Genomic DNA, 13403 nt, shown 5'->3' with positions numbered 1-13403 from the left:
TTTCCGATAGTGCATGAATGTGCAAACCATCATGTATGCGTAAACCAATGAAATATTAAATGTAAGGAGATAGTTTGAAGTGTGCAGGTGTCAGATCAAATGCCCTGTCTGGATCTCTAGATGGATTGAGGATCCCTCTACAACCTATCTGTTCTACTCCCAAAGTAAGGGGAAGAGGAGATTGGACTGTTGCTGTGACTTCCAACCAGGCACTAGACTGTAAACCTTGTGGTTCATTAATACAAATTTTAAGGCTGAAGACCTACAGTGTTTATCACCTCTGCAGGAGAGTTGTGGGTTCCAGCACATCTGTGCATAATGTTGACAGTGATCATAAAAAAATGTTGACCACAGCCAACTGAATATTTACCCTTTGACCTTTGGTAGTCTTCAAGGACTGGGAGTGAAGACCAAGGAGCTATATAATAACTAACTGGGAGATCCTTCTGTATGGACTAATGAAGCAAGGATGAAGTTGCTATAAAGATCTGGTTATACCTGTCTTCTAAACCAGTTTTATCACTGAGTCGAAAAAAAAACACTGCAGGATTCTTATTAGCTAACCTTTGAACTGCAAAATATGAATAGCAACCAGTCTTTAGAACCACTATAATTGCAATATCATATCAACACTATTTATCCTGTGATAAAAAATATATAATATTTATCTTACCTTTGATGAGTATTTATTCCATGATTAAAGAGTAATTAATGAGTTTATCCTGTGATTACAGTATGTTTCTATGATAATTCCTATGCTTACAACTTAAAAAAAAAAGGGAAAAATAGCAATACTATATTTACTCTGTGGTTGGTTTAATACAGTAGTTGGCTTGTGATTAGAAGTCACAAATTTTGATTTTTATGTGATTAAAGTATACTAGTACAGAATAATTTACATCAGGATTTCAGTATATAAAGTATGTATCCTGAGGTTGTATCATATGTTACTTACTCTATGATAATGCCTTAATAACACACAATTGCATCTACTTTGTAATGAATGACTAATATACCTTGCAGCTAATGTACCAAAGTACACTATCCTTTGTGAAATTTTGCATGCCATTTCAGTTTTAGCGTGTGCTGTTTGTTATTGAGCACTATGCGGGTAATTCTGTAACTGGGTGTCTCCATTTAGGTGCCCCAAGGCCATGTGGTAGGTGCTTATTCTATAATGAAACCTAGGCACGAAGGTTACCTTATAGAATACAAGAGTAACCCGGTGTCCGTGCACCTAACATTTAGGACCCCGCAGTAACAGCAGCCCAAGAGCTGACATACGTGTGGGCCTGCAAAATACCCAGGAATTTTTCACAGGAGGAGCATCTCCTCATACCTTCAAATCAGCTCTGCTCCAGTCTTTGTCCAGGCAGCAGCATTCATAGGCTGCAACCACTTGCACTGGGACTTTCTCTCTGAACCGTCCTGCCTTTCACAAAACAGGAAGTTAGGCAGAAGGGGCAGGACGGTTCAGAGAGAAAGTCCTGGTGCAAGCCAAGGCAGCCTATCAGTGTCTCTGCTATTGCCCAGGCGAAGACTGGAGTGAAGGTGATTTGAAAGCATGAGTGTGGGGAGGGGGGGAACAGGGAGAGTTAGCCATCTCCCAGATATTATGGGAAGAGGGGCAGGGGCATTGCACTTCTTGCACCTGATATTATTCCTATTGTTCAGCTCACACTCCCTACCCCCCTACCACTGAGGTTATGCTGTTCTGGCTGTCCACTTCCACTCCTTTATACATGCTCCTACCCTCAGTGTTAGACTAGGATTCTTTCTGTATTTTCTCTCAGATGTTGCCATTCAATTCCATAACCTTATCATTCTAGGTGATTTCAATATCCATTTTGAGTATCCAATACATTCTTTTGATAAGCAGCATTGCTCTATTTTCCCTGACTTAGGTCTAATTCAACACGTCCCTTTCGCCACACATTCTGCAGGGCATACCCTTGACTTAGTGCTTACCCACCAGTCCAATCCCTTGTCTCTGGCAAATTTCTCCTCTACCTCTCTTCCCTGGTCAGATCATATACTTATTTCCTTCCAAATATCAATACCTGGACTTCTCCCTACTCTGACTCCCATTCCCCCTACTACTCATTCTAATCCTTTTCTAGTTGATTCAGCCTCACTCCCTCCTCTTTATGTTATTACTTTCCTGCCGGATGTTCTTTCCCTTCCCTTGTAACGCAGGCCTTGACTTGGAACACTTCATCACTAATGTGTTTTCTCACCAAGTAGTTGGTAGGAGGGAGCCCTGCTATACCTTTAGAAAACAATGGTATAGTGGGAATATTTGCCTGTTAAAACAGCAACTACGTGCTTTGGAGCACCGCTGGCAGAAGTCTAATGGCTCCCAATGATCTCTCTGCTTATTGTGCTTTGCTCTCTCATTCCGTTCGGCTCTTATGGAGTCTCGACGCGTTTACTATACTCGTCTAACCTATCAGGCTACAAACTGCCCTAAGCAGCTTTTTTCTTTTGTTTCCTGGATCACTGCTCTTTCCAGTGTCTTAAATTGCCCCTTCCATCCAACCCCAGGATTTCACAGATTTCTTTGTTACCAAGGTTTCCTCTCTTAGGGCTTCTTTCCCAGTCTCCCTTCTGCCACCTCCTTGCCTTACATTCCCCACCTCTTTCCCATCTCAAGTTGAAAAGAAGATGAATGAAGACTTAAAAGGAAGAAGGAGGAATGAAATCTAGCTACAGATAAATAAAAAGGGATATGAAAATAATGGAGAAAAAATGAAACAAAGATAAAAAGGCTGGATAGGTGAGAGACAGAAAGAGTTGGGTGGATGAGGGACAGGGAGATATGCATGGAGACAGGAGGGTGACAAAGCAGTACAATTTTATGGTTTATAATAGGCTAGAAAACCCAGATCTTTGTTAAGTCCTGTCTGGTGGGTGTCAAAATATTTAATCATTCTGACTTCAAAGACTGCTACATTGGAGAAACAAGTCAGATGCTAAAGAAGAGATTTAATTTACATAGATACCATAGGAAAAATGCTAGTATCAATAAAGACGTCACGCCTGTGGGGCAGCACTTTACAAAACCAGAACACTGTACCAGTGATTTCATGGTAAGAATCCTGAAAGGGAACTTTAAAACAATTCAGGAACGTAAGACCTTTGAAGTCAGAATGATTAAATATTTTGACACCCACCAGACAGGACTTAACAAAGATCTGGGTTTTCTCTCCCATTATAAACCATAAAATTGTACTGCTTTGCCATCCTCCTGTCTCCATGCATATATTCCTGTCTCTCACCTATCCACCCCCATCCTGTTAGGCTGTCACTGAAATGCTTTGATGTTTCACTTATATATACTATCATCTACCAACATTTGCTTATTTCCGATCTGACGAAGAAGGGCAACCTTCAAAAGGTAATCAAGAAATGTATTGTTATGTCCAATAAAAAAAAGGTATCATCTTATTTTCTTTTCCATGTTTTATTTTGTTTTATTTCTATTGATTACTTAAGTTCCTTTAGTACCCTTGGATTTATCCCATTCAGCCCCATTGCTTTGTTTTTATTGTAGCTAGCTCCATTCAAATACAGTCCTGAAAATTTGTCAAGGTCTACCACCCCTGAATCCTCATTCCTATTTGTGTTTGTCTCTGAAGACCTACTTCCGGTCCTTCATCTGCAAACACAGAATATAAATATTTGTTAATTATTTGTTGATTATTTTACAGGGGCGTTTGGCTCCTTATCACACACATGTAGACTCTGCAAGATCTCTTTATTTTTCTACAAAGATTAATGACTCTTTGAATTGCTCACTGGAGTTCTTCAATGTTGTTAAATCTCTAATTCAAAAGTCAGGGAAAATCCTCCTTGTGTTTCCTCACTGCGGAGCAGTTTGTGGCTGCTTGTAAGAAGAAAAATCTACTGTTTCCTTCTTTCTGTGGTAACAGTTGATCGTGGTAAGGAGCCTAGGTTGAGATATGGACTGATTTTCACTGTATAGTTTATTCAGAGTTGATTTCTGTGTAGACTACAGTAAAGCCTAAAGCATATCTTTTAGATGTTAGTTCAACTGTATTGTTGGGCTTGTTGAAACAAGAGACTGCTCATTATTTGGTAACTTTAACTGTTGTGCCATTACAACTGAAGAGGTCTGTCCGATACTGAAAAAAGAAAATGTTGATTTGGCAAATCCTACGGACTATCGACTGATTTCTTCTTTGCCATTTTTACCAAAGCTGGTAGTCTTGACTCAGTTGGAGAATTTTTTCCATAGTAATCATGTTGATCATTTGAAGGAAACATTATAGCACTGGGACTTCATTGCTGTCTATCATTGTTACTCATTTTGGTTTTGACAAGGGAAAATAGTTTGTGGTTGTACTAGATGTTGGTGCAGCGTTTAATACTCTGAATCACTCTGTTTTACCAGCTAGTTTAGCAGCAATTGGGATAAGAGGACCAGTGTTGGACTGATTCAGATCTTATTTGAGTGAGAGAACATCTAATGCTTTTGGAGATTTTTGGAGACTCTTTAATGGAGTTTTTACCTGTCAATATTGGGGTACCTCTGAGTTCTTGTACCTCTAAAGTATATATAAATATATATATATATATATATATATATATATATATATATATATATAATATAATAAAACTCACCCTCAACATTCTGAGGACACGGAGGTTCACGAGGTGCGGACCTATGGCGTCAGAGGCTTCAGAACGACGAATCGGGGGGTAGGGAGGGAGGGGGTGTTGGGGAGGAAATCCTTGCTAGCGCCCGTTTCATTTGATCCAGAAACGGGCCTTTTTTACTAGTATATATATATATATATATATATAGGTCCATTATAGGCTGTATGCTGATGTTTTGGGTCATTTTTCCCTGTTTATAGGGAATTCTTTCGATTCTTTTTCTAGAGCTAAACTTTGTTGTGGATCAATGATTAGATGACAACCCATTCACTGGCTATAAATCTTGTGAAAACTGAATAATGGTGTATTTCTAAGACTGTTTTGGCAGGAACTCCTCCAGTGTTGAAACTGGATCAGGTTGAAATTCCTGTTTGTTCTCAAATTATGAGTTTAGGAGTAATTGATTCTGTTCTTACAATGAAGCCTTTTGTTGGGAGCTTAATCTCAAGCTCCTATTATTGACTGGGGCTGTGTTGTTATTTAAAATGTATTCTTTCTCATGATGACTTCTGAATTGTTCTTCAAGCGCTCATTCTCGTATGTCTTGATCATTGTAAATTTTTGTTACTTGGTTTACCTTTGACTTGATGGCAAAACCTAGTTCCCTACTTGTACAGAGACCAACATTTGAATTTAGTTTGGATTAACATTTAGGCACTGGTCAATGCAAGAAGGACTCTGGATAAAGCACGAGGACTAATTGCCACTTAATAGAACCTGCCATGCCCCATTATGAAATTCAGCAGCAAACACTGGCTGCTGTTTTTTTGTTTCTCTATTCTTCTGTTGCAGGAAAGCAATAATAACCTGTCTTTGTCTGCACCTTGGCAATAGGTATAGGACAGGAAGAAGAAATAAATATACACATACACATAATTTACACCGGCAGGCAGGCTTGAAATCAAGCAACCTCAGATAATCTTATCAGTTTTAATATTATGTATTTAACTAATCTCATATACAAATTATATCTTTTCAGCATCATTTATTTTAAATACTTACCAGGGACTGAAAGAAATAGGAAAGTACTAATGGCAGCAGCAGTGGAGACAGCTGCTGCTGCGGGGAATGGAGAGGCCGAGAGCAGCCGAGTCGAAACCCAGATTGGATGAGACCATCTGAGCAACAAAACAAAAGGAGTTTAATTTGTTTGTTTCAGCATCATTTCTCTCCTCTCCTCGCTTGTTCTCTTTCCATAAACAGCAACATTCCTTTGCCTTTGCATCCTCCTCTCCCTCCCTTTCTCCCCCTTAGTCTTTTCTCCCTCTTGGCTTGTAGTTAGGAGAATGAATTGGAGATGACAGGCAATGACCAAGGACAGAGCCCAGTGGCTGCTCCTTTCTGTTTCCCTGGGCACATGTGTTTGTCCAAACTTCCATCCTTTGCAGCTTATGAACATTTTTAAAATATGACTCATGGTCAGGTGGGGAGGGGGCGGAGGAGGGGGTAATTCTGCAAGGATGTTGCTAACATTTCTGTGGTGAATATTTATTATAGGAGTAAATATTTAGGTGCCCTTTTACTAAGACATGCTGAAAAAAGGCTTGTGCTGGTGTAGGCGTGCGTTTTGGACACATGCATCTCCATTTTTTAGCGCACCTGGAAAAAAAGGCCTCTTTTTTGTGGCCGAAAATGCACATGTGGCAAAATTAAAACCAGTGCATGCCCATTTTCATGCCTTAGACCTTACCACCACCCACTGACTTAGCGGTAAGGTCTCACACGCTAACTGAGCTGTAAGCAGCCAATTACCACCAGGTAAGCGCCAGGCAGTACAAAATAGAAAATATTTTCTACCATGTGTTTTAGACACACATCAAAAATGGAATTACCACTCGGGGCACATGGTAGCCAGGCGGTAGTTCCAATTTGACACGTGTTGGATGCACATAGGCGCCTACATGCCTTTATAACAGGGCCCCATAATGTGCAGCTCCAAAGGGTGGTCCAGAAATTAGGTGTAACATTATAGAATACCTTAATTTCCTTGCTTAGCTGCCATTAGTTGGGCATGAGCATTTACACCAGCCTTCGGCAGGCATAAATGCTCGTGCCCAAAGTTAGGTGCAAACCCCCGGATGCTATGTATTGTGCCTAGTGTTCCGTGCTGAAATCCCAGCATATTCTATATCAATGCCCATAACTTAATTGGCTTAACAAGCTAATTGGTGTTGATAACAGCACCAAAGCAATAATGAGCACTAATTGTCACTAATTACTATTTAAGTGAACAACTCAGTAAGTGTATTCTGTAACGCAGATCGCCTAAATTCTAATGTGCACAGCCAAAAAGGGGCATGGTTATGGGCGGGGAAATGGGTGTTTTGTTGGCATTCCAAAACTTACATGCAATGCTTTAGAATATGACCCTCTGCGCCTAAATTTACATGCAGGTATTTACGCCAAGTAAGATGTGGCCTAAATAGATGTGACCAAAATTTGGTCATGTGGAGAGGTACTCAGCGTATTCTATATACCCCGTGGAAATTTAAGTCTATTCTATAAAATGTAGGCGTACTTTAGGGAATAAGCCTAGGTGTACTTTTTTACCACACAGATTTTTTTTAGGCGCCATATATATAGAATCTAACCTAAAATGCACAATAAGCTAAAATCCTGCCCTTTGCAGAATGCTAGCTTAGCGCACATCATTTCTACTACTACTACTACTACTTAGGGGAAGGACAGTCCCTGATCAAGAGAGCTTACAATCTAAAGGTTACAAACTATGTAGTCAGTGTAGGTAACATGAATGGGGAGGGTGATTAGGTGCCAAAAGCAAGGGAGAAGAGATGGGCTTTGAGTAAGGACTTGAAAATGGGGAGGGAGGGCGCATGGCGTATGGGCTCTGGAAGTCTGTTCCAGGCATAAGGTGATGCGAGGCAGAAGGGGCGGAGTCTGGAGTTAGCGGTGGTAGAGAAGGGTACGGATAGGAGTGATTTGTCCTGAGAGCGGAGGTTACGGGTGGGAACATACGGGGAGAGGAGGGTAGAGAGGTAATGGGGGGCTGCAGATTGAGTGCACTTGAAGGTCAATAGGAGAAGCTTGAACTGTATACGGTAGCGGATCTGGAGCCAGTGAAGCGAGGAGAGGGGTGATATCAGCGTATCGGTTCACGCGGTAGATAAGCCGTGCGGCGGAATTTTGGACAGATTGAAGGGGGGATAGGTGGCTAAGCAGGAGGCCAGCGAGAAGAAGGTTGCAATAGTCAAGACGAGAGGTAACGAGCGAGTGGACGAGGGTTCGGGTGGTCTGTTCAGAGAGGAATGGGCGAATTTTGCTAATATTATAGAGGAAGAAGCGACAGGTCTTAGCTGTCTGCTGGATATGGGTAGAGAAGGAGAGGGAGGAGTCGAAGATGACTCCGAGATTGCGGGCTGAAGAGACGGGGAGGATGAGGGCGTTGTCAACAGAGATGGAAAGTGAGGGAAGAGAAGAGGGTTTGGGTGGAAAGACAAGGAGTTCAGTCTTTGCCATGTTCAGTTTCAGATGCCGGTTGGACATCCAGGCAGCGATGTCAGAGAGGCAGGCCGAAACTTTGGCCTGAGTTTCGACTGTGATGTCGGGAGTGGAGAGATAAAGCTGGGTGTCATCAGCATAGAGATGGTACTGGAAACCATTTGATGAGATCAGCGAGCCCAGGGAAGAGGTGTAGATCGAGAAAAGAAGCGGTCCAAGGACAGATCCTTGAGGAACCCCAACAGAGAGCGGGATGGGGGTGGAAGAAGAGCCATTAGAAAATACTCTGAAGGTGCGTTGGGAAAGATACGAAGAGAACCAGGAGAGGACGGGGCCCTGGAACCCGAATGAGGACAGTGTGTCAAGAAGTAAATTATGATTGACGGTGTCAAAGGCGGCAGATAGGTCGAGGAGGATGAGGATGGAATAGTGACCTTTGGATATGGCAAGGAACAGGTCATTGCAGACTTTAGAGAGTGCTGTTTCTGTCGAGTGAAGTGGGCGAAAGCTGGATTGAAGCGGATCGAGGACGGCCTGAGAGGAGAGGAAATCAAGCAGCGGCTATGGACAGCGCGTTCAGCACCTATCTTTGGGTACCATTTACAGAATCTACCCTATATGTGTTTCAGTAGTGATAAAGGACAGACACAAATATTGAGGCTGTATATGTACAGTTGTATGCACTTGTGGGTTTTTTTCATACATACTGCACAACTATTTGTGAATGTGTGCATAGAGGGTGTATAAATTGACATGGATCTAGTTATTGGTTGGTAGAAGTTAAGATGCATGCCTTGTATGATCATATATTGTCACACTCTGTCACACTGGTCAGGAAAAGTGAGCCCTTGGGCCACTACCGATAACTGGCAGCGGCAGGAGAACCACCCAAACAGGCAGCAAGGCAGAGCCCAGACAGACGGGCACAGGCCAGACTGGAGCAGCTGGACTGGAACAGAAGTAATAAGCAGTAAGCAGGAGAATAGTCCATGAATCAAGCAGAGTCTTACTGGCAGGCAGCAAAGCAGAAGGGAAAACAGGAACCAAACAGAGTCTATAGGCTGGCGGCAATCAGTAGTAAACCAGGAATCAAGCAGGGACTTGGGCAGGCAGCAAACAGTAGAATAAACCAGGAAACAAGCAGGGTCTTGGGCAGGCAGCAAACAGTAGAATAAACCAGGAAACAAGCAGGGTCTAGCTGAAACTGAAAGTAGCAAGACTAGCACTGCAACAAACTCTCACAGATGAAAACTCTTCTGAGGACCTCTGTTGCAAAGGCAAACTAGAAAGTTTCCAGGTGGTTAATAAAGGCAAAATACCAGGGAGGTCACCAGGTAAGGGTGCTGCTTAATTCCAAAAATCCCAAAACAGTCTGGAAGGCTAGAAGATCCGGACCGGAATGATTTCTGGAACATGGGAAACAGCAAGCAGACAGTCCATCACAGCCACCAGGTCTGACCACCAGGTGGCAAAATGAATGAGAGCATGAAACATGGGCACAATCGTGACATATATATTTAGGGGCATTGTTATCAATATGGGCTACTGTAAAGACGTGATATATTACACCTTACTCTTCCATAGTTCTCACTTTATGCAATGAAATCTAGTTACCAATAACTGGGGTTAACAGTAAAATACATGCTAAAAGTAGCCCACATTGATAACTTGGGGGCCCTTTTACTAAAGCACACCGACAAATGGCCTGTGCTGGTGTAGGCACATGTTTTGGACTCTTGCAGATCCATTTTTCAGTGCACCTGCAAAAACGGCGTTTTTGGGGGGACTAAAAATGGATGTTAGCAAAATAAAAATTGTTGTGCATCCATTTTGAGCGGTAAGCTCTCACATGTTAACTAGGCGGTAATCATCAGTGCGTACTGCCAATTACTGCCCGGGTAGCACCATGTGGTAGAAAATAAAAAAAATATTTTCTGCCATGCATATCAGACACGCGTAAAAATTGGAATTACCACCTAGGGCACACAGTAGCCGGACGGTAGTTCAAAATTGACATGCGCTGGATGCACACAGGCACCTACACGCCTTAGTAAAAGGGCCCCTTGCCCCCTTACAGGCATGTATGTTTGCGTGTGTGTCTAGAGATGTGGGTGGATATGATGGTGGCTAACTGTTTCAAAAATGTGTGAAGAATGATTTCTAGATTTACTTCTACTTTTTCGCAGGCCTACAGAAATCAACCCCCAGTCTGCTGGCGCCTTAAATGACAGGCTGCAGAAGAGTACCTCTGTCAGAGTGTGTCTGAAAGCCCTGCTTAAAATCTAATTAATGCATTCTCGGCAAGATACTGAGGGGTGGGAGCATGCGCACCTTTGCTTTCAAGCTCTCACTTGGAGAGGTGTAATTGGAAACCTTTTAGCTTTGCAATAATAGATCTCATAATCACTCCTGTGTGTTACCATGGAACTTTGGGGTCCACGTTATATGCAATCTAAATACTGTGATTAAATGTGATAGCAGCTGATACAATTACTACTATTACCTGGGTTTGAGCCATTATTCCAATTTTTTTCCATTTTCAAGCTTTCAGAGCCAGAGGCAAAATAAGATCTATTTTTTTTCTCTCTCTCTCTCTCTCTCTTTGTTTCAGGTATGTAATGTTGAGATAGGAGAAAAATTGTCTAAACTTGTGCAGTCATGCCAAGGCTCATTTGGATTCTGTCATTGTAGAAAGGGTTGGAAATAATACTGAATGACTTCAGTTTTGGTATTTACAATTGCTTTTTTTTTTTTTTTTTAAGAGGAGAAGAAGGGTGAGGGGAATCCAGTAGGCATATACAAAGGTTGAAAATGGAACAATAATACAACATGTAAACATTTTTGAAGGAAAGGAGGTTTTGGATTAAGGAGTCATAATATGACACAAGAAGGATATAAACCCAAGAGTAACATATGGATCATTTATTCATTGGAAAATGCAGTGGATAGATAGAAAAGTCTCTAAAAGTCAATGCTGAAAATTTGAGAAAGCATAGGGCAGGAACAAAAAGATCTATAATCAAAAAAGATTGGTCATCTAACTTTGGGGGTTAGGCAGACTAATTTTCAGAGGTTAATTTACTTCTGTTCTCCATCAACTATATATATAGGGGGGTCATTGCCTGTGGGACATGGCTGACCTTTGTCCAATCAGAGCTAACGTTCAACGCTGGTCAGATAATGTTAGGTGAGTAAGTCAGGTCAAGTAAAAACCTGTCCTAAAGTATTGTTATTCAGATCATTTTATCCCGATATATTCAGTCTGAGGCTTAACCTGAAGATCCCACTCAACATTTGGTTAAAATGTACAGATAAGTTTATAAGGATAATTTTTACCTGCTCACTGAATATTAATTTCCGTTGGGTCTAGCAAACAAGAGACCAAGATCAGCTGCAGGAAATGTTGTCCCATGAGCTCTGAAGCTTTTATTTATTTCTTTATTGAGGGGTCCTTTTATTAAACTGTGGGTGAAAGGGCCCTGCAGTAGTGGCAGGGGCCATTCTTCCCATACACCAGTACCCTTTTTACCGTAGCGGGTAAAAAGATCCCCCCCCCCCCAAATGGCCACGCGGCAGGAAGCAGTAACCGGGCAGCGTGCGGCGATGCCTGAATTACCATCAGGTTACCGCCGCACTAGAAGACCGAGTGCCAGAAATGGTGCATGCTCAACCTGGAACTACCAGCGGCCACATTGGGCTGGCAGTAGTTCAGATTTAGCATGCGGTAAGCCGTGTTGGGCTTACTGTCACTTTTTAAAAGACCCCCTTAGTTATTTATTTTCTTGTTAGCAGAGAGGAAATGGAATGTATTGTTGTTTGAATATGTTTACTGCTGTAATTGTCTATTGCTTATGTTTGACTAATTCTTATTGTACAACACCATGAATGAATTCCATCAAAAAGGTTGTAAATAAATCCTAATCCTATATAATAATTTGCATCTCCAACGTTCCATGTCTGGCTGCCTGGGTTTGTAACATCTCCTGACGTCAGCCAGCCTCCAGCGTTCCATTCCCCCTCACTGTCCCACCCTTGCATCAAGACATAATGACATCGGAGGGTGGAACAGTGAGAGGGAAGGGAACACTGGAGGCGAGTTGACATCAGGAGGGATGTTACAAACGGAACGGAAGCCAGTGCCACCCAGGCAGAGAATGTTCAGGTACAAATCGAGGGGAGGAGAGAATCTTGGGACATCGAGGGGAGGAAGGGAGGAAGGGAAGGGGAGGGGAGAGCAGGGCAGAGGAGAATTGATGGACATGGATGGGATGGGAGGACAGTAGAGGAGAGAATTGAAGGACACGGATGGGAGGGCAGGAAAGAGGAAAATCGCTGGACATGGAGGGGAGGGCAGGGGAGAGAGAAGAAAAAAGCTTACATGACAGCCTTCCTAGGGCCCGTTTCATTGTTGAGGAAACAGGCATGGTTCCACTAGTAAATAAATAAATCGCTTGTCCATGGCTAACCATAAATATTCAGCAGCACTTAACTGGTTAGTGCCACTGATTATTTTCAGTTAGCATCTAAGCTGAAACCAGCTAACTTGTGGGCGTTCTGGTGTGGAGATGGTATTTATGGAGTTAAGTGGAGATATTCAGTCCTTAACCACATAAAATAACCGCTTAAGGGGCCCTTTTACTTTGCCGAGTAAGCATCTACGTGTGCCCAATGTGCGCCAATTTGGAGTTACCATGCCGCCACCGCGTGGCTTTTGCGGTAATTTCATTTTTGGCACTTGTCCGATATGCGCGTCTGAAAAATAATTTTTATTTTCTGGCGCACATCTGATACGTGTGCCAAGTAGCATTTGGCACACATAGGTCATTACTACCTGGCTAATGCGTGGGACCTTACTGCTAAGTCAATGGCTGGCATTAGCATCTCAGACCCAAAATGAACGCACGTCAATTTTGATTTTGCCGCACATCCCATTTTTGGCAAAAATAAAAAAAGCATTTTTTGCAGGTGTGCTGAAAAAATGGATCTGCGTGTGCCCAAACATGCACCTACACTACCGCAGGCCATTTTTCAGTGCACCTTAGTAAAAGGACCCCTAAATTGGGCCACACAAATAGCAGTACAGTAGGACTCCGATTATCCGAACTATCCTCAACAGGGGGGTGGTACTTTGAGAATTACATGTTGAGCATTATTTTTTGTTTTCAATTATAAATGGTAAAACATATCAAGATATTTGTGTTGTTAACATTTTTTTTTACTGTATATCAGGCATAATGTGATAACTATGATACAGAGATTATGAT

This window comes from Microcaecilia unicolor, chromosome 8 (genome assembly GCF_901765095.1).
Source record: "Microcaecilia unicolor chromosome 8, aMicUni1.1, whole genome shotgun sequence".
NCBI lineage: Eukaryota > Metazoa > Chordata > Amphibia > Gymnophiona > Siphonopidae > Microcaecilia > Microcaecilia unicolor.
This window is presented reverse-complemented; position numbering follows the sequence as displayed.